Here is a 21,463-nt window from a genome sequence, read left to right as displayed (position 1 = left end):
TACCTCAGTGAAAGGAGTCACTGGTGAGGAGGTAATATGCTATTTTTGACAACCCTTAGGCTGTAACTACTTATTAGATCCTTCTTGCAGATCTCTGTCTTCCTGAGAAACCACTTTGAAGATACCACCATGTATTACAGCAGCCATTGATATTTTCCTCCTAATCTATCAATAACTGTGTTGTTTGCAATGTTCCTATCCTATTTCATAATGTACGTTTATTATTATGTGTTTCCTACAACAACCATTGAGAATTGTTAATGATTTTTCAATAGGTCACTCATATATAGCTCTATTTATATTCTTTAGAAGCCACTTTGAAGATACCAAAGTATAGCACAACAACTCTTGATAATCTCCTACCTCTTTTGTCTCTAACTCACTATTATTTGTCTATTTGTTCTCCTGAGAAACTATTTTGTAGATAATAATATATAAAATGATAACCATTGATAATTTCCTACCATTTTGTCTATAATTTGCTAAGTCCCCCCTGTTATTATGTTATCCTTGTTTTATTCTTTAAAATAATTAAAAAAAAAGAAACATGTGAAAGAGAAATAAAGACATCAAATTTCCCCATTTCCAAATGTTACATCTTTTACATAGAAGATCCAAAACTTCAGTAGAGGACTCTTTGAAGTAATACATTCAGTAAAGTAGTAGTATACAAAATCAGTACAAAAATAGTGTTTCTATACAACATTAATGAGCCTACTGAGAAAGATCAGGAAAACATTCCATTCAGGTTAGCTTCAAAAAAATTATCCACCTAGGAGTCAATCTAATCAAGGAGGTGAAAGACTTTTATGAGGAACTTAGTGTATTATGAAGAAAGAAACTGAAGACAACACTAGAAATAGACGGAATTAATATTGAAAAAGGGGCCATATTATAAAAAACGATTTACAGGTGTAATGTAATTCATGTTAAAATACCAATAACACGTCACAAAATTAGATAAAGATCCTAAAATTTATATGGAACGTTGAAGAGACACAGACTAGTAATAACAATCTTGAGCCAAAAGCACAAAGTCAAAGGCATTAAATGCTGTATTTTAAGTTATACTACCCAGGCGTAGTCAAGAACTTCCAGAATAGACATCCAATAGCCGAATGAGTAACACCAAAATCGAGAAATTGTTTTATATCAATTTTAAGTGGCCAGGGATATGACTCAGGTATACAGTGCCTGCCCGGCAAGCACAAGGTCCTGAGTTTGATTTCTGGTACCTAAATAAATAAATAAGTAAATAAATAAATTTAAGCTTCATATCAACGGAAGAAATCAACACATTGAAGACACAACCTTTAGATGGGTAAAAATTTTGCCCTTTACTGTTCTGATAGTAGTCTAATATCTTAAACTTATTAAGAACTAAAAGAAACTAGAGCCTCAAAAATGAATAACCCATCAAAAATGGACAAGTGAAATGAATAGACACTTCTTAAAAGATGGATCACAAATGTTGCATGCAAAAATGTAGCCATTTGGGAAATGTAAATCAAACAACACTGAGATTCCATCTTGCTTCAGTAAAAACAGCAATCCTCAAGAATGCACACAGATACACACACGGTGCTGTTGAGCATATGGGGAAAGAGGTTACCTTGGACATATTTGTTGAGAATAAAAACTAGTGCAATCATTATGGAAAACTGTATGGAGAAACTTCAATAACTGAAAAAAAGCAGAAATTCCATTTAACCCAGCTATACCTCTCTTGAATACAATTCCAAAAGAATTAAAGATGTACAGATTATACATACCCACGGAAATAGAAGTGCAATTCACAATTTACAAGCTATGGAAGCAGCCTAGATGCCCAAAAACAGATGAGCTGGTAAAGAAATTATAGTATGTTTACAGATTGGAATAGTATTCAGCCCTAAAGAAGGATAAATTTAAGTCATTTTTAGGAAAAGGAATGGATCTTGGGAGCATGGTATTAAATATGATAAGTCAGGTACAGTTTTCAGGTTACTGATCACTTGATTTCTCATATAAGAAACTATAGAGAGAGACAGTGGGAAACAGGGATAGGTTTCTGAAAGATGATAAAGAAGCAAAGGAAAGGAGGACAAGGGAGTGAGGTGAAGGAAAGGGTATTGAAAATGATCAAAATATAATATATTCACCAATTTTGAAAACAAATGTGATTATTATACATTGAGAAAATATGCAAATATACTAAATAAGAGGAAAAGAAATAATAGATGAACATGCTGAAAGAAAATGAAAGATACAAAAGACATTTAAGGGCATACATCAGAAAAGAAAATTGTAAATATTGATTATCTAAGCAGGTACAAAAGGTAAACCACTGTATACACAAAGAAATGAGACAAGATATTATAAAGGTAATAAAGTAATGGAATTTAAGTACAATATACAGATAAAGGGTAAATCTTGAAATGTGCAAATAATAACAAAATTAATAAACACTGAGTGTGAATTTATTCAGAAAATATTAAATAAGTGAAAAGCCAAAAATACTAAAACATGAGAGAAAAGAGGGATATGATCTTTGTTATAAGTATAAATTTAAATGAAGTATAATTTTGCCTCAGCAATTAAATAATTAAAAATTTTAATAATTCCAAAAATGTGCTACCTAATTAACACTACTCTAAAGATGAGAATCTATTTATGCTTACAAACTTCTACACAAGAAAGCTGCAGGCCACTCACATTGCTTCAAGTGATATGATATTTTCTATGAGTTTATATATAATATATATATATGCACATATATATCTTACCCAAAGAAGATACATGAAATTAATTTACAAAACTAGGCAATAGAAAATAGATGGAGAATTCCCACCAAATTTGGGGATATTAGCATAAGAATGTGATTGTTTCACTTTTATGAAACATCTTCCCTTTGTGTATAGACTGGATACAGAACCTATGGGACGTGATGTCCCATGCAAGATTAGGTGTATGATTTCAGTCTTTCTGGTGCTCTTTTATTCTCATTTTCTGATCTGCTCCAAGGAAAGTCAGTGTAGCTCAACATTTTATGTGATATGAGAAACTAAGGTAAGCAATCAATAAGAAACAGAAGCTCTTAATCCAGTAACTTTCAGTGAATAATAAAATTCACCCAATCATGGGAGAGAACTTGGAACCCACTCTATTCCCAGAAAAATCTTGCGTATAGTCCTAACACCTTGATCAAAGTCTAGGGTATGGACACACTCTGATGTAGATGACTCAACTAAACTGTGCATGTATGAGTTAATTATTTAATATATTTTAAAATACTCAATATTGAGGAAATTTTCTGTGCAGTAACCTATAACATCAAGAATTTAATAATTTATTTACTTTCTTTTTATTTTTTTGTCCAGATCACTCCTTGTGGGGAATTGACAAATGCATGTAATACAAATTAATTCCTTTTCTTAAATCACATTTCCTTCCTTCCTCTCCTCCTCCATTGAAAAACATTTAGAAACAGAAAAGTATGCCAATCCTATTCACAAGCACAGATGGAAAAATGCTAAGTAAACTATTAGTAAAACAAATTCTATAGCATAAGAAAGATATACATTGCCATCAATTTGGCCTTACTCTGAGAATACAAGGTTGATTTTGGTTTTGAAAATTAGTGTACTTTCCCACAATACTTGAATAACAAGGGGATAATACTAACATAACTTTAGATATTACATCCTCTCTCTTCTCTCTGTTTCTGTCTCTGTATCACTCTCTGTGACACACACACACACAAATACACATACACAATCACAATCTTTTACTACAATTTCAAGCATTGTTTCAATCATAATTCTTCAAGTTTAAACTGAACCTGTGCTGAAGTCCTTTAAGAGTATAGTAGCATGTTCATATATGTTTCCCTATGTCTTTAATTTAATTTCTACAAACTATTTGAAAATCTCATCTGTCTGAATGGAAAGTTTATCCTTATTGCTAATTATTAATTTTACAAAAGTTGAATGTATGATCTACTGCAAATTTAAAGAGCTAAACTATTTTCTTAATAGATATATAGCTGGGTACCATAGTACTAAGAGGAACATAAGATCACTGTCAATTTCATTTGCTCAATTTTTTCATCTTTCTTGCGACTGTGTGTTAAAGTTGCATATTTCTACTAGAATGTGCATATCAAAAATAAAAACATAAAAGTACATAATCAAAAATATTGCTTTGGTCAAGACCTGATTTGAGAAAATACATAATAATTATGAATGTAAGGTTTTTATTGTTAGACATACTATTACATTTAAAACAATATTTTTAAGTGAAGTAAATTATCATTATCAGTTTAGAAATAAAAGTAAGCAGATAAAATCTCAACAACATTCCCAAGTTCATACTGTTAATAAGCAATAAATCTAATTCTGAAACCACATTTTTCAAACTCTCACTATAAGTTGGAGTAAGATCATCTAATTTTGTATCTCCTCCCTGCCACTCAGCTCTTGGACTTTGTGAATGACACCTAACATGATTTTATCTTATAGTTTCATCTGTAAAATAAGCACAATAATAGTATCGAACTCATGGATACTCTAGATAATAAATTAGTTTATATGTGTACAACGTTTATAAGAGTCCCTGGCTATCACAAGCACAGAATACATATTACCTATAATATTACCATGATGATTGTTATTGCAATTATTAATTGACTAAAAACGAAATGAATCATTCTATTTTTATTTTCTGAAAAAAAGTGACCACTTTCCTTTGCCAGTCCATCACAGTTGGAGATTTTGATGTTCTACTTAACTCGCTATTATTTTAGAGGATACGTTATGCACTTCATCATATTCAGATAAGAGATTTTTTAAATATTAGGATATTATGCATTGTATACTAAATATACCTTTCAAATTTACATTTTAAATTAATCAAATGCTTGAATATATTTTAGCATTTTAATTTCATAAATAATACATGAATTTATTACTCATGACATTAATGAAATTCATGTATAATGAAACAGTGTAATGTGATACAAGCAGAAAGTGGAGTTTACTCTCAATGAACAGACTAACTCTGATGTTTTCAGTTTTGTCAAGGGACGTATTTGAAATCTGATTGTTATATTAATTACCATACTTGCTAATACGAAAAATAAAAGGTGTCATTTCCTGCGAATGAAATACATGTCTTAGATGCAGGCAGATTTCCAACAAATGGAGACTTTCCATATAGGATGCACATAATTCCACAGTTCTATCTGTTGCTGCTTGACGCCATGGAAATTTTAGAGTTTTGATTTCAAACAATCTCTTTCGACCTAACCTCCTATGCTGAAAAAAATGAAAAGAGTTGTGATTGATCAAGTTCTCATTTATTAATCATTCCTTAAATTGTCTCTATAATACAGAAAAAATACCTGATTTTCAGGATTAATGAACAAGTCTTTTTCATTAGACATCACTGAAATAGTAGTTCATTTTCTATAGAAAGTTGTATAGAATTTTTAAATAAATAATCCATTCATTAAAAAGATTTGCATGAAGATTTAGTATTGCAACTCCATTAAATTCAAAAGGTTTAAAAGGTTAGGAGTTTTACTTCAGGACAAAATAGAGGAAGAAAGTGAATTTATCACAACTTCCTTTGAACAAAAGACTGGGCAATATGAAACAGGGACCTAATAATATATATAAATGATATTTTATAAGGCAAGAGCTCTCAGGTAATTGAAGACAAAGGAGCACATTTCAGAAGAAATGGAACAAAACCAAACATAACAAAATAAGTTCTATGACTGTGTGTTTCTTCTCTGAGAATTTTCAGGTTTGTTTCAGGTACATAGACCACAGGCTAACAAATGGTTTGTGTTCAGGAGATGGAGCAGAGTCTGGGGAAGCCAAGGTGACTAGAATGCATTTAGCAGTGTGTAGATTCGTGCATAGTTTTAAGAAAGCTACTTGAAGACAGGGAAAGGGCTAATTGGGAAGATGAGAAAATAGTTATTGGCAATCATGCAGAGCAGGGCAAAGTACCAGTCCTAGCTGGCCAGAATGGAAAAGTTTCTGAGACGATTTTTTTTTCTTTTTTTGGTATCGGGAATCGAACTCATGACCTCAGGCTTGCCAGGCAAGCGCTTATGCCACCGAGTTATTTCCCCGGTCCTCTGAGAGGATTCTTTGTTTTTATTTTGCAGCAAACCAACCAATTCTGCAGTTCTCTGACACCTGGGTATCCCACAGTTCAGTTCAATTCTGATACTGTCTGGTTATTAGCAGAACCTACCAGTTAGGGGCTCTCAGTTCTGCAAGACTGCTTCCATTTCAGATGGAAGTTATGAAATGAGTGCCTTGGCTACCCATATTTCTGCACAACTAATGGAGTGTTCAATGATTCAGTTACTTCTCTTTGGGTTTGATCATCCACTACAGTGACCCACAAAAAGTAATAAATGCTTTACTTACTATTTCTAGTTTACTATAAAGGGAACAATTTTTGTAAAGCAAGTGTATGTAAAGCATAGAGCATAGAAAAGATTAAGAAGCATAGTGTAGTCTGCCACTAGGTTGTGTACTTACCAACCTAGAACCTGGTTGACCCCATTATTGAGGGATTTGTATGGAAGTTTCATTATGCAGAGGAATTAATAAAGTCATAGCTAATTAGTGCCTGAGCAATATCTAGTCACTCTCTTTAACGTTTTGATGTGGATTTTAAAGTTTCAAATTACTTTCTTTCTTTCTTCTTCTTCTTTTTTTTTAATGTTGTGACAGGATCTCGCTATGCAGTTCAGGTTGGCCTTCAGCTCACTATGTAGCCCAGGCTGGCCTCGAACTTAATGCAATCTTCCTACCTCAGCCTCCTGAGTGCTGGAGTTACGGGTGTGAGCCACCAAACCTGGCTACACTTTTGAATTTTAAGTTAATATTTGATCTTTCTAGCAACTGGATGATATTCTGAAGATATGAGCTGCCTCCAAACCAAAACTATTTAGAAACTGTCTAAGAATCTCTTCATTAGAATGAAAGATCCTCTCAGTACTCTTCTCCCAGAAAACATTAAGGATTTAGGTAATTTGTGCCAAAAATCGGGAACAAAAGCCAAATATAGTTGTTAGATACTTCAGCCTCATCATTCATGGAACACTGTGTAGAGGACTCAAAAGAATCTTGTCTCAGTATTGGGAATAAATAGACTTGATCTATTGGTACCTAGCTGACTTCACATGCAACATCCAAAGGAGAAAAGTTGTATCAGGGCAGTTTAAATGCATCCCATAAGAAAAGTCCACAGCATTTATAGGAGTGTAAAAGTATTCAGCACCTAACAAAGTAAAATTTTCAATTGTCAGCATCCCATTAAGATTACTAGGCATAAAAAGAAGTAGGATGAGGGTGCAATAAAATGATACGTTAACATTTATCTTTGCACAGTCTATACAAAGAAGTGTTTTCTGACAAATTAATAGAGGACAACAAAGAATTCTCAGAAAAATGTTTGAGTAAAGGTTTTTTTGGCATTTTGGCATTTGTGCTGCAGTAATTGTTTCTTTATTTAGGGAGGTTTTGAACACTTCATATCACTGCTTAAATTTAAGTTAGTAACAAATCCTTTCTCCTATTATTAATCAAACTATATTTCTTTAAAATAAAAAGGCAGAAACATGTGACCTGTAGTTAGGAGAAAAAAATAAGTCATCTAAACCAATCTGTAATTGACTTAGATGTTGGAAATAGCACATAACGACTTCAGAATAGTTATTATAATGTTATTCCAGATATTTGGAAAAATAAAAGGGGAAAATATGTTTTCAAAAGTTCAAGTCAAATTTCAAAGAGTTATAAACCATTATTTGTGACATTTAATAATACAAATGATGGAACTGACAGGCTATTACACAGTGTAAAAGGAAACTTTAATAAATTTGAATATAGAGTGAAATCATATCTAGAACACAAAAGAAAATCAAGGAGAAAATATTAGTGAAAAGAACACTAATGATTTACTAGACCATTTCAAGTGACTTAAATATTTGTAAATAGGGTCCTCAAACAAGAAGTAAGAAAGAGGACTGAAAAATTAGTTGAAGAAATTATGACTGAAAATTTTCCAAATTTGATGAGAACTATAACCACAAATTCAAGAAGCTCAATGCATATAAGAAAAATATATATGATGAAAATCATACCAAGAAACAAAATAATAAAATGGGCCTAAGCTAAGTGTAAATATGAAGTTTAAAAGCAGACAGGAGGGGCTGGGGGCTTAGCTCAGCGGCAAAGCGCCTGCCTGGCAAGCGCAAGGTTGTGAGTTCAGTTCCCGGTACCGGAGAAAAACCAAAAAATAAATAAATAAATAAAAGCAGACAGGAAAAATGTCACATCATACAGAAGCAGAAAATAAGAATCAGCATTCTTATTTCTACTCTTCATTTTACTTGATATTTTTGCTTATATATTTGGAGAATAAGGAAAAATAAAAGGAATTCAGATTTTAAAAAATTATTTTTATTTCCATAAGATTATCATAGCATCTATCAAAAAGTTATCAGAAAAAATGGTTTTAGGATATAAAATGAAATACAAAAATTAATCTTTCTTCCCTATGCTAGGTGTGAGTAAAATCACCATTTTCTATAGCATCATAGTTTACATAATTGTTAGAGATACGTACAACACATCTGCACAAACTCTATACTGAAAACTTCAAAACAATGCTCAAAAAATTAAAGAATCTCTAAATAATTGGAGAGAAAGGGCTTCTTTATACTTTAAAAGGACTCATGTCAAATCCCCTTCAATATGATGTAAGTTCTGTCACAATCTACGTGGGCTTTTTAAAAAAATGATGTGTTGACTCTAAAAGTTTTACATAAATTCAAAGCACTTAGATTATCCAAAATGACTCTGAAAGAGAAGAAAATATACTGGAGGACTAATATTATCTGATTACAAGAAATATTCTAAGCAAAATAAATCAAGACAAAATATCCAAATAAATTAAGGGAATACAAAAAGGAGAATCTGGAGATAGACAAAAACACATATGCATATGGATAAGGGGAGCTGCCTTTAAAATTTAAAAGTACATTAAAATATGCACTACATAGAACTTATCAACTTAATTATTTTCAAATGTGATCATAACTACATATTCTTATTGTGTGTAATCATCCATCACCAGAACTGTGTTCATCATCAGAATTGAAGCTGTATCCCTATTAAACACAAACTTTCATTTTCCCTCCTCCTTAGCTCTTGGCAGTCATTAATTTTTCCTCTAATAATGTGCCTACTCTAGGTAATATCATATAAGTACAAAAATATACTATTTATATTTTTTACTGACTCTCATCTCTTCACCTTATGTCCTCAGTGTTCATCTATAAGGCAACAGATGCGTCAATATCTTAGTTTTAATAGACATAATCAGCTTTTCTTTGAATGTATACACTTCCTTTAATCTATATTTTTACTGTCCTTAGGCCCTTGGATCACTTCAGCTCTTAGGTACTGTGAATAATACCGTTATAAACTTTGGTTTATATACATTTGTTTGAGAGACTATTTTCAACTATTTTAGGTACACAGGCAAAAGTGAGATCTCTGGAACATAAGGTAACTCTATTTTAAACTTTTGAGAGACGATTCTATTGTTTTCCACAACACCAACACCTTTTTTCATTCGCAGCAGCAGTGAATCAGGGTTTCATTTTTCTGAGATCCTTGTCAACTCTCATTGTCTTCTCTTTTTCTCATAGTAGGTCTTCGAGTGACTATAAGGTAATTATAGTCTTCACTTGCATTTCGCCTAATGTGTGCTGATGTTGTACATATATTCATATAGTTACTTGAAATTTCTATATTTTGGAAAAATGTTTTTTCAAGTTCTTTACCCATTTTAATGAAATTATTCTCTTTGTTGTTCTTGTATAGTCAAAGTCATGTACACTGAATATTAGACACATCATGTATGCAGTTGAAAATATTTTCACCTACTCTAGGTTACTTTTACATTCTGCGAATTGATTTTTTCACACACTGATTTTATTCATTTTTTTCCTTCATAATACTTGGGATTGATCCCAGTGCCTTCATACTATCCTACGTCCCCTGAGCTCTTTTAATTTTTGAAATGAGGTCTTGCTAAGTTGCTCAGGCTGGCTTTGAATCTGCAGCCCTTTTGTGTCCCCTCCAAAGTAGGCAGGATTGCAGGTGTTAAGCCCCTGGGCCTGGACCCAGATAAAAATTTGGATATAATTCATTTCATTTCTGTTTTTTCTCTTCTTGTACTTGCTTATGTACTATATTCAAGAATTTGTTGTCAAATCCAACTTCATGAATCATCCATAGGTTTTCCTTTAAGATTTAGATAATTTTAACTTTTATGTTTAGATCTCTGATCCTTTTGAGCTTTCATTCTTTTGTTCTATATTTTGTGAATAATGGTAAAGTTCTAATTTCATTCTTTTGCATGGAGGTATATAGTTTTCCCCAACAAATTTGCTTAAAACACAGTCCTATCCCATTGAAAGATCTGGGCATTTCTGAGGATAAAATGTCACCAAACATGAATTGCTTCTGGGTTTTCGCTTTATCGTATTGTTCAATTTGTCCGTCTTATGTGGGTTTCACATTGTTTTTATTTTCACAGATTCTGAATAACATCTGTAAAGATTTATGAATAATTCAGTTGAGTCTTCCTTTTCAAAGTCACTTTGGCTATTCAGGATTCCTTGGATTTTTCTCTTGTAAGAAAAATTATTTTTGAATTTTCACTCGACAGTGCATTGAGTGTATATCACTTCAGGAAGTATTGATATCTTTGGTCTTCTAATTTGTAAGCACAAGATATATTTACATTTGTGTATATTCATTAAATTTCTTCCAGCAATACTTTCTAGTTTTAATTGCTTAAATATTTTATTTTCTTGGTTAAAATTATTTATGATTATTTTATTGAATTTGATCCTATAATTATATTATTTTATTAATTTCATTTTTGTATTTTTCCTTATTATGCTATAGAAATATAGCTGAGTTTTTGAAAACTAGTTTTTTTTGTTTCATGTGACTTCACTGACTTCTGTTTATTAATTTGAAAACCTTATTGATGTGAAAGTCACAGTAGATCATACCATATGCATAGAAAAATACTTTTAATTGGCTAAAATTTGGATTCCATTAAGTTAATTAATTTTTGTCTATTTTCTCTGGTTAAAATCTCCAGGAGTGTGCTAAATAAAGTGGAAAGCATGGGCATATTTTCCTTTCTTTCCATATGAAAGGAAAAGATTTTAAACTCTTGTCCATTATTACATATTATATCTCTTGTACATTTTTTTTTTTTTTGGTATGTGGCTTTTATAATATTGACACATATTCATTCTGTTCCTAAATTTGTTGTTTGTTTTTGTTATTCTTAATGAGCATTCAATAGTTCTAAATGTGTTTTGTTCATCAGTTGACATAATATTCTATTTTTCTTCATTCTCTGTTGTATACTGTCAATTTTGTGTATATGGAATATCATTGCTTTTAGGAATAAATCCTACTGAGCAAAGGGGTATAATCTTTATAATATGCTTTTAAACTCAACATAAGTTTATGTTACTCAGGATTTTTGCTTCAATATTCTCAGAAAATATTGTCCTCTAAATTTCTTTAGTGATAGTGTCTTCGTGCAGCTTTGGACAGTGGATGCACAGCTTTGAAAAAAGGCCCAAATACTGTTTTGAACAATGAGTACCTTCCAAATGAGTTAGGAAGTGTTCTCTGCTTTTCGTTTGGTAGGAAATTTTAAGAATTATGGATGTTAGCTTTTCTACAAATGTTAAGAACAAATCCATGGTGAATCCATCAAGATAAATATTTTTATTTGTCAAGAGAATTTTGCTTACTGTATCAATCTTGTTACTAGTTATTTATGTGTTCCAATTTCCTATTTCTCCATAATCTACTATGCTGGCTTTTGCATTTTGTTATGGTTGATACACTGTGTCAGCTTGAGTAGTCTAGAATCTTGACTAAGTGACTCAGCAGTTCTACATCCTGGGGCGAAAGGACACACTCTCACTGCTCTGGGATGCTGTTCACTGTGTCAGTGTGAGAAGTTTAGAAGGTTAAATGAGGGACTGAGCAGGGGGAGGGTCCTCATTTTGTATCATCCTGAGCCTGTGCAGGAGGAGGGCATGGAGATGGTGTGAGTGCTGCATGCACCAGAGAAATCACAGGAGAGAGTGTAGTGCTTCCTTTTAATATAACAAAACAAAACGCAAGGGTTGAAGAAGGTAGGAAGGGAACTGTTTCCTATATCACCCCTATACCAATGCCAAGCAGGCCCTTAGAAAGAGATGTCTTAAACTTGGGGGAGACAGAAAGATCTAAGTTAATGTCTTAGACATACACAGGCCAGGGCTCACAGAGCCTTTTATTATATATATATAATATATAGTGCCTTTTATTGATGTACACTTGCAATGAAGAATGGTAATATTTGTTTTGGGAAATGGATATATGCACATAACCTGTCTTGATCATATATGTCACTTTCCTCCCGCCTCCCCTGCTTCTTTTCTGCATCCTCAAAAGTCTGCAGTCTTGTTCTTTAGTATTTCTTCTTCATTTTACTTGTTTGTTTATTTATTTATTTATATTTTAAGTTTCTTATATAAGAGAAACAATGTGATACTTAACTTTCTGTTAGAGAAGGAGATTTAAGACCAGCTCTGGCATCAAGCAGAATTCTGTGCACCTTAAAAACAGACATGAATTTTATTTAATCAATTCCAACCTTGGAATGGACCTTGGAACACTATCCTCCCAAGTCTGTGCACCTCCTTGTAGCTGTGATACCCAGGCAAAATCCAGTTTATAATCACTCCAAGTGGATTAGGATCTCCCTTCCGTAGCACTACTCCAATTGTACAATAATGCAAGACCTTATGGTGCAAGGCTTTCACTCTCTGGGGTTAAAGAGGTACTAAGCATAAGATGTACCTCTGGAACTTATTGCTAACCTGATGATTCATCCGTGGAAACTCAGGTCGGAGCCATGCAAAATATTGCAATGTATGACAACAGTCTAGTAACTTTGGAGGTGACATCTAGGTCTATCCTTGCCACAAGATGCTTGTGTGAGTAGACTATGTCCAAGGTCAGTGATGATGAACATTTTTAGAGAGTTCAATGATAATAGCCTGCTATGCCATCTATGCCATGAGTCCCCTACCACTGATCTACGTACTCTCATACTTCTAAACAATAAATAAGCAGAGTACATGGGACAAACCTGGGTTTAGGTTCCCCTCTTGTACTGAAACAGTGACAACATACTAAAAGCAGATTCTCGGGAAATCTGAATCCGAGTGCCATCAAGTTCTAAAGAAAGTGGAAGTGACTATAGGCTCAGAGAAAGTAAACAACCTATAAGAACTGAAACTAGGAGTACAAACAAAGCCAAATTAGGGGCAGTGGATAAATATGTCATTTTTCAATGCTCAGGTGGTCTTTCATGCCAACAACCAGCACAAAATTTCCAAAAACCATGATCTCATATAGCACACAAAATAAGGTGCCAATATCTGATTAGGAACTAATTACCATGAGAGAACTCGCATAGCATTTAAGAAAGCTGTTTTAAAGAAATTCAAAAAACTTAAAAGAAACACAGAGTACATTTCAAACTTGTAACTAAGAAATTTAACAAACGGATGTGAGCTTTTCAAAAATTGAAAATTGTTGAAATAATGATATATACTCAGAATTTTAAAACATGATAGAAGAATAGAACAAGTGGAGAAAATATGCGCAAAGGGCAGGCTATTTTAAAATACACAGTTGGAGAAAAACAAAACAGCAATTAAGAGGAATGAAAGATTAAAGAACTTTAAAACAATGAGAAAAATTCAACCATTTCAGTTCTTGAATTTCAAAAAGGACTTGAGTATCTCAAAGGGCAGACAGGATAATGAAAAACTAAAACCAGAAAACTTCCCAAATGCAAAGAATGATAGATATATCCAGTTATAGTAGTGTCAGAGGTCACTAATCAAATTTAACTTTACAGAATTTATCCCAAAACATCTTATAATCAATCTTTCACAGGTGAATGACAAACGAAACTTCTACAGGGTACAAGAGAAATGAAAAGCAGTAACATATAGGAGTGCCAAATTTGCCTGACAGCAGACGTCTCTGGAGAAACCTTGTAGCCCAGAAGATAATGGCATGAGACTTCACAGTATTAAAGCGAGAACCTGTCAGTCAAAAAAGATCTGTTTTACAAATAGAGGAGTGATAAATACTATGTTGAAAAAACAAAAGCTTGGAGAATATATCTCCACCCCTGCTGGTCTACAAAAGATCTGAAAGGAAGTTCTGCAAATTAAAAAGAGAGGCATATTAATGAATGAGGAGTAAACACAGGAAGTGTGTGAATTAATTAATGGGCAACTTGTAACACCCAGGTGAACTAAATCAGCGTGGTGCTGGATATGAAAGGCCCACCTGAGGATTGTTGCCAAGAGCATAAAAGGGTAACTGGAGGCGAGGATGGTGTGCTGGTGATTCTCCTAGAGAAGACTGTCATGCTCATTTTCCTAACGTGAACACAGCTGTTCTCATTGTCGGAGGAGCCCTAGTCCTCACTGTAACTGAGGATGGCTATGGTACTTTTCAGGAGGGCTCTGCTACATACTTTGAGCATTGCTCCTTGGCTCCAGTCCAGCTCCCTCAGCCTGCTGGCACAGATCTTTGATCACACTCCTGGACTTTCTAGCTTCCACCACTGATCTATGGGCCTTCCCAGTGCAGTCCTTGATACAGACTGCATGAGACATTGTCGTGCACTCTAGGCCTCCAGCTGGACTCATACAGGACATTGCCATAGGATCCAGGTCCTCAGCTGGGTTCTTTAAGTGTTTAGTGTGTGGACAGAGCTCCCACATTCATTGCATTTGACTCTTTGGGTGAATATTATAAAATAATCCTATAAATTATGTGTCCTGTATTAAATCTTTTCCCTTGTAAACCCTAGCTACAACAGGAACATATAAAATTTTTTGGTAGGAGTAACCACACAAAATTTAACAATATTCTAATTGTAATCATAATACAAAAAGCACTCATATGTTTAGTATGAATACTAAAAAAATAAAAGAATAACTACATCAACAATGTTAATGGATAAGCAATGTAGACACACATAAATTAGTACATCAAAAATTCAAAATATGTTGAGGTATGAAATGCAACTCTAGAGTTTTCTTATAATTACTTCCTTTTGTTCTTTTGTTTCTTTCTTTTTTCTGCTCCTATCCTTGTGATCTTTATAATTTGCTATCATTTCAAAGTCTCACGCTAACCATAAGATAAATATTTTAATAGATAAACCTGTAATAAGCATAGATCTAAAACATGCTACTATAGTAATTCTTTCAACCAACAAGGAATACCATAATTTAGTAAGAAAGTAATCAACTACAACAAAATTTAAAAATAAGATACATAATTGTTGATATAGAATCTTTAACTACTAATGGGCACCTTGAATGTAAATGGATTAAATTTTCCAGTTAAAACACATAGAGTGACTGACTGGATAAAAATATACCAGACTAAACTATTTTTTCTTATAGGAAATTCGCTTTACTTCTAAGGACATGCACATGCTGATATAAAGGAATAAAATAAGATATTTCATGTAAATACCAACAAGGGTAAACAGGACTAGCCATACAAATATCAGATAAAGTATGTGAACTTTAAATGAAAGGCAATAAAACAGTCATAGAAATTATATAGTGATAATGAGGCCAATTAAAAAAGAGGAACAAGAATTCTAAATATTTATGCACCAATATTGAAGCAGAGTCATTAACAGACCTAGAGGGAGAATGAGATTTTGATGTAATAATACTGTACAGTAATTGTTTCATCAATGGATAGATCAAGACAGAAACTTAAAAATAAGAGTTAAATTCCCCCTAGGTCAAATATACCTCATAGACAGAATAGTCTACCCAAGAACTGCCAAATACACATTTTCCTCATACGCACATAAAATATTATCCAGGATACTTCATATAAAAGGCTACAAAAGCAAACTAAAGATAATTTAAGAACTGAATTCACACTGTCTATTCTGAACATAATGTAGTGCAGTTAAAAAACCATAGGAAAAGTTTGTAATCATACAAATGCATATAAATCAACTTACTTTTAATCAACAAATAAACTAACAAAAAAATCAGAAAGGAAGTTAAAAACTTTCCTGAAATTTATGAAAATGGAGGTAGAACATAGCAAAACCCAAGGGATACAGCAAAACTAGTGCTACAAAGGAAATTTATGGCTCTCAATGCTCACACCAAAAATACAGAGAAAGCTTATGTAAATAACCTATCTGACATCTCAAAGACCTGAGAAAATAAGGACAAAATAAGCCCAAAATTAGTACATGGAAAGTAATAATGAAGATGAAGGCAGGAATAAGTTGAGTTTACAAAATGAAGACAAACCATCAATAAAATAAAAACCCTTTTCTTTGAACAGGTAATCAAAAGAGATAAATTATTAGATCAGCTACTGCAAAAAGAAATAAGATTCATAAATAAAATCACAGATGAAAATGGAAACACTGCAACCAATAGCAGAGAAATATAAAAGATCTTTAAACATTATGATGAGCAAATATAAGCCTATACATTTGATAATCTAGAAGTGGCCATATTGCTAGACATATAAAACGTACCACGAATGAATTATAAAGAAAAAGAAAACCTGAAAAGACCAATCACAAGTTACAAAATTAAATAGGTAATAAAAAGCTTTCCATCAAAGAAACTTTCAGGACTGCATAGTTCAAATGCTAAAAGCTACAAAACGTTTAAAGAAATTATACCAATTTTCTTTCAGTTTTTCAAAAATAGAAGATAGGGATGTTCTTCAAAAAACACTCTTTGTGACTAGCAGTATTCTGACACCAAAACCCGATAAGGACACAACAAAGGAAAAACAACAAATCTACAGGCTAGTAGTTCTAATGTACTTAGCCAAAAATTCCTCAGCCAAATATTAGTAAGATTAATTCATCATCATGAGCAAATGGGATTCATCTTATGAATGCAAGGATATTTCAATATAGGCAAATCAATAAAGTTGATAGAACATAACAACAGAATGAAGAAAAAACTAAATAGGCATCTAAATTGATGTAAAATATATATGATCAAATTTAACATTCATTCATAATGAAAATACTAAACAATCTAGGCATACAAAGAATGTCTCTCAATATAATAAAGAACATTTATAATAAGCCAACAGTTAATATTACATGGAACAGAAAAAAATTAAAAATGTCAACGATCTGAAAAAGCAAAAAACACCACCAAGTATTTCTATCTGCTCCCACTTCTTCTCAACATAGCACTGCACATGTGAGCCAGAGAATCTGGGCAAACAAAGAACAAACAATGGAATCCAAATTGAAAAAGAAGTCAAATTGTCACTATTTGCAGATGATATACTTTTATACATTCAATGATTTAAACATGGTACAATAACCCATTGGACTTTATATGTACCCCGTTAATATGTACATTTGTATTTTTGAATATCAGTTAATTTTTTTAAAAAAACATTATTATAAACTAGGGTTGCAATATGTTTGGTTGACATAATTCCCATGTAGTTTCTTTACCAAGATCTTCATTTCCTTATGCAGCTTTGGTTTATTATCTAGTCCGTTCAGCCTGAAGGAGATGCCTAATTATTTCTTGCAGGTTAGGCCAACTGACAACAAACTGTCTCAGTTTATGTTTGTCTAGAAGGTTTTAATTCACCACTCTTTCTTGAAGGCCCATTTTTCCAGATGTAAGAATTTTGGTTTACAGATATGTTTTCCTGTGCTCTGAATATGTTTATCCACTGCCCTTTGGTCATCAAAGTTTTAGATAAGAAATTAACTGATAAATGTATTGAAGATTTCTTGTATATGATAAATTATTCTTTCTCTTCTTTCTGGATTTTTTTTTTGACAGTAACTTTGCTTTAATATGGTTTTGAAGCTTATTTTATTTTTATAGTCACATATTTATGCCAATTTCATACATTCCCAACATTTTTCTTCAAATAATATTTTTGATCTCTTATTTATCTCATTTCTCATTTAATTACATCCACTGCACATTTATTGTTCTGCTTAATGGTACCCTTCATATATCTTAAGTATCTGTTTACTTTCCATCAGTCTTGTTCTTTTTCCAGTTCTTTTTTTTTTTGGTTTTTTTTTGGTTTTTCTCTGGTACCGGGAACCGAACTCAGGACCTTCCGCTTGCCAGGCAGGCGCTTTGCCGCTGAGCTAAATCCCCAGCCCTCTTTTTCCAGTTCTTATACTTGACTAATTTTCTTATCTTCAAGTTCACTTACTATTTTCTCTGCCTACCCAAATCTGCTTGTGCATCTTTCTACTGATAAACATCTTTAACTATTACGGAGATGCAAATTAAATTCATAATGAGAATATTACAAATGCATCAGAGTGAGTGAAAAGGCTGATTACTGCAAGTGGTGGTGTTGTGGAACAACTTGATTTCATCCAATGCAGAAACATAGAATGGTGTAACTGCACTACAACATAAATTTCTGAAATAAACATTCATCCAGCTTTGAATCTAGCCATTCAACTTTTGCATATTTAATCCAGGAGAAAAGTAAGCATGATTCTTACACATTTTTACAAGAATGGTCAAAGTACCCCTATTTGTAGGAGTAAAAACTGGTTATTACCCCAAAATCCATCAGTAGTAAATGAGTAAACAGTAGCTTACTCATAAAAACATGGAGTAGATAAAAAAAATGGATATTTGTACCTGTAACAACTTGGATAATATCAAAATATGTATGGTAGATAAAATTGGCTTCTTTTATATAAAATTTTTAAAAATACTAGGTAATCTTTATACTAGAGTTTAAATCAGATTCTTCTGAAAGATGAAGAGCAGGATGACATAAAAGAGTTACAAAAATATATAAGAATGTGGGGGGCATATTTTTGTTATATTGATTACAGTGGTAGTTTCTGGGTTGCACACCATCTTTCAAAATGCAGAATGAAAACTTTACATATATATTTGTAGATGCTCATAGTGGCTCACTGAAGTGGTGTAAGTGTATTTATCATTACTCAAAAGATAACATGAGGATGTTCCACATTTCTGTGATTTATGGGAAATAATAAAACTTAGGCTTTCTATTTTAGAAAATTTAAACTTTGAGCTGAAAGCCTATACATATACACGCTCAGTACATTTGGGCTGGATAATGTTTTTGCAAATGGTAATAATTTTGAGAAAACTACTGAGAACTAGAGAGAAATATGGGATACTAGGATTAGAATATAGCAAATTTGCATAGATACTGGAAGCCTTGATAATGATTTCCTTAGTAATTAAAACGAAGTATGTGATCTAATTCGTCTAGTAGAGCTGTTTATTAAGTAGTGACTTATTACTGAGGTAGGTATAATAATAATTCTTACATTACCAATAGTAGAGGTTGAATTCTGTTACTGAAATTTAAGAAAAGAAGGCAAAGCCAGGAAAAACTACCACAATAATGCTTAGGTACTAGAATCATTTTGGAAATTTCATACTTCTAGAAAGTTCCTATTTTGTTAGTAAATAAAAGAAATAAGAGAAATGACATGCTCATGCTCACCCACAAATTATTCACAAACTCAAGGTTTTCTGGATTTTCTTATTTTATTTCAAGTGGTACAATTAATTTAAATACTATACATACTAACTTGGTGGTAGTGAAGTAGGGCATCACCGTATTTTCCTTATTGATCATTTTTATTGGATTACATGTCCATCTCAAGTGAACCAGAAATCTGCAAGGAAAGAGAATGGTTGCATGGGGTAAATGTCGCAGAGATATGGATCAGCCTGGATAATCCTCAAAAATTCTGTTTTCTTGGAGCCTAACCTTAATTTCAAGTTTGCAAAGTGACCTTGGGTATAAAACATTCTACTTATTTCAATGTTTATGTAAAACATTACACTTATGAAAGTGTGTATATAAATATCCCACTGAGAAAAATATTTACATAAAACATCATCCCATTGATTGCAATGCTTATTAAACAAATAAATGTGCAAAGCCAGACAGATGCAAAAAATGGTCTGATCATGCCTCTGTTCCAAGCAGTCTTTAGATACAAGCATAAAGGGGTAGAGGCAATTCTAGAGTACTGTGTACCTACAATACATAGAGCATATGAAAGAGAGCAAATATATGGAAATTCTAAGTAATAAATTTCCATTTAAAATACTTTATTGAAGTTCAGTGTGAAATCTGAAGAGAAAAGAAAACTTGAGAGGTTATTGAAACAGAAGTGGTTTCCTTATATCCATACTATCCCTTGCTCATGGGCGTTTCTCTGAGCATAGGAACTTCACTGAAAGAAGAAAGGGTAGACTATTCCAGGATCTCAAACATCTCCACACTACTCTTGCTGCAAAAGAGATCTCCAGGTGAGGCCAAAGTATGCCTGATCAGCATGTAAATACTGGCAGTTATAAGGAAAAGTAAACAGGTAAATAAGACAATAAACGTATTTCAAGGGAGCTCTAAGTTATAATGCTTTAGTAGTTAACAGTGAAATGGCATCATCATTAAGAAGAACTTATAACCACTGTCTTGATTTATCACTCTGTGTGCTATGGGAGAAAAACATGCATGATTCTTGCCTTATTAATAACAGACTGTAAAGTAGTCATTTGAAAATTGATGTTGAAGTAGCAGTTACATCAAATGACTAATTAAAACTCTATACCTGTAGCAGCAGTTGGAGAAGTAGCTCCGTTCACAAACTTAATGCATTCCCCAATTCTGGAATAGATGGCCACGCTCATGTTTGTCACCCAGTGTAGAGTTTGCAAACAAAACCAAAATTTTGCCAAATGCTTCTGTTTGTGAACCAAATTGTTTGCAAACAAAATCACTCATGCACCGAGGTATTACTGAGCACATCCATTGCTAAATAAATGATACAAATAATGTATTATTAATTCATACTAATATTGTGAGGTCACTTCATCTAATACAACAGACTACCAATCAAACATGACCTGAAATCCACTGCTCTGATTTTCATCATTTGAAAGTCCCTTTATTTCTTTATCCTATAAAATTCCATTATCAGTAAGGGCCAGGGTTATAGCTCAGTGGCAAGGTTCCTGCCTGGCAAGTGTCACATCCTGAGTTCGATTCTCATGTTTTTTTTTTGTAAAGAATCCGTGATCAGTTGGATGCACATTTCCCCTTCTAGGTCTCTATTCCTTAAGTTGAATCAACTAAACTGAAACAAACTATTTATTACTCTTTTGTGTTTATGATGAATTTAACTGGAGAAAAATACATTTCACAAGCTCATCTCCTTGTAAATTGAATAAGATACACTCCCCAAAGACAGCCACTTTTCTTCCAGACACCTC

The 21,463-nt window shown here is 32.7% G+C and overlaps 1 pseudogene; it reads right to left on the bottom strand.

The window, feature by feature from the left end:
- The window catches only part of LOC102027518, a 131,528-nt pseudogene extending 110,647 nt beyond the window's left edge, over positions 1 to 20,881 (bottom strand).
- Positions 20,882 to 21,463: the final 582 nt, after the last annotated feature.

Source organism: Chinchilla lanigera, unplaced genomic scaffold, assembly GCF_000276665.1.
Source record: "Chinchilla lanigera isolate Chin_1 unplaced genomic scaffold, ChiLan1.0 scaffold00072, whole genome shotgun sequence".
NCBI classification, from domain to species: Eukaryota; Metazoa; Chordata; class Mammalia; order Rodentia; family Chinchillidae; genus Chinchilla; species Chinchilla lanigera.
This window is presented reverse-complemented; position numbering and strand designations above follow the sequence as displayed.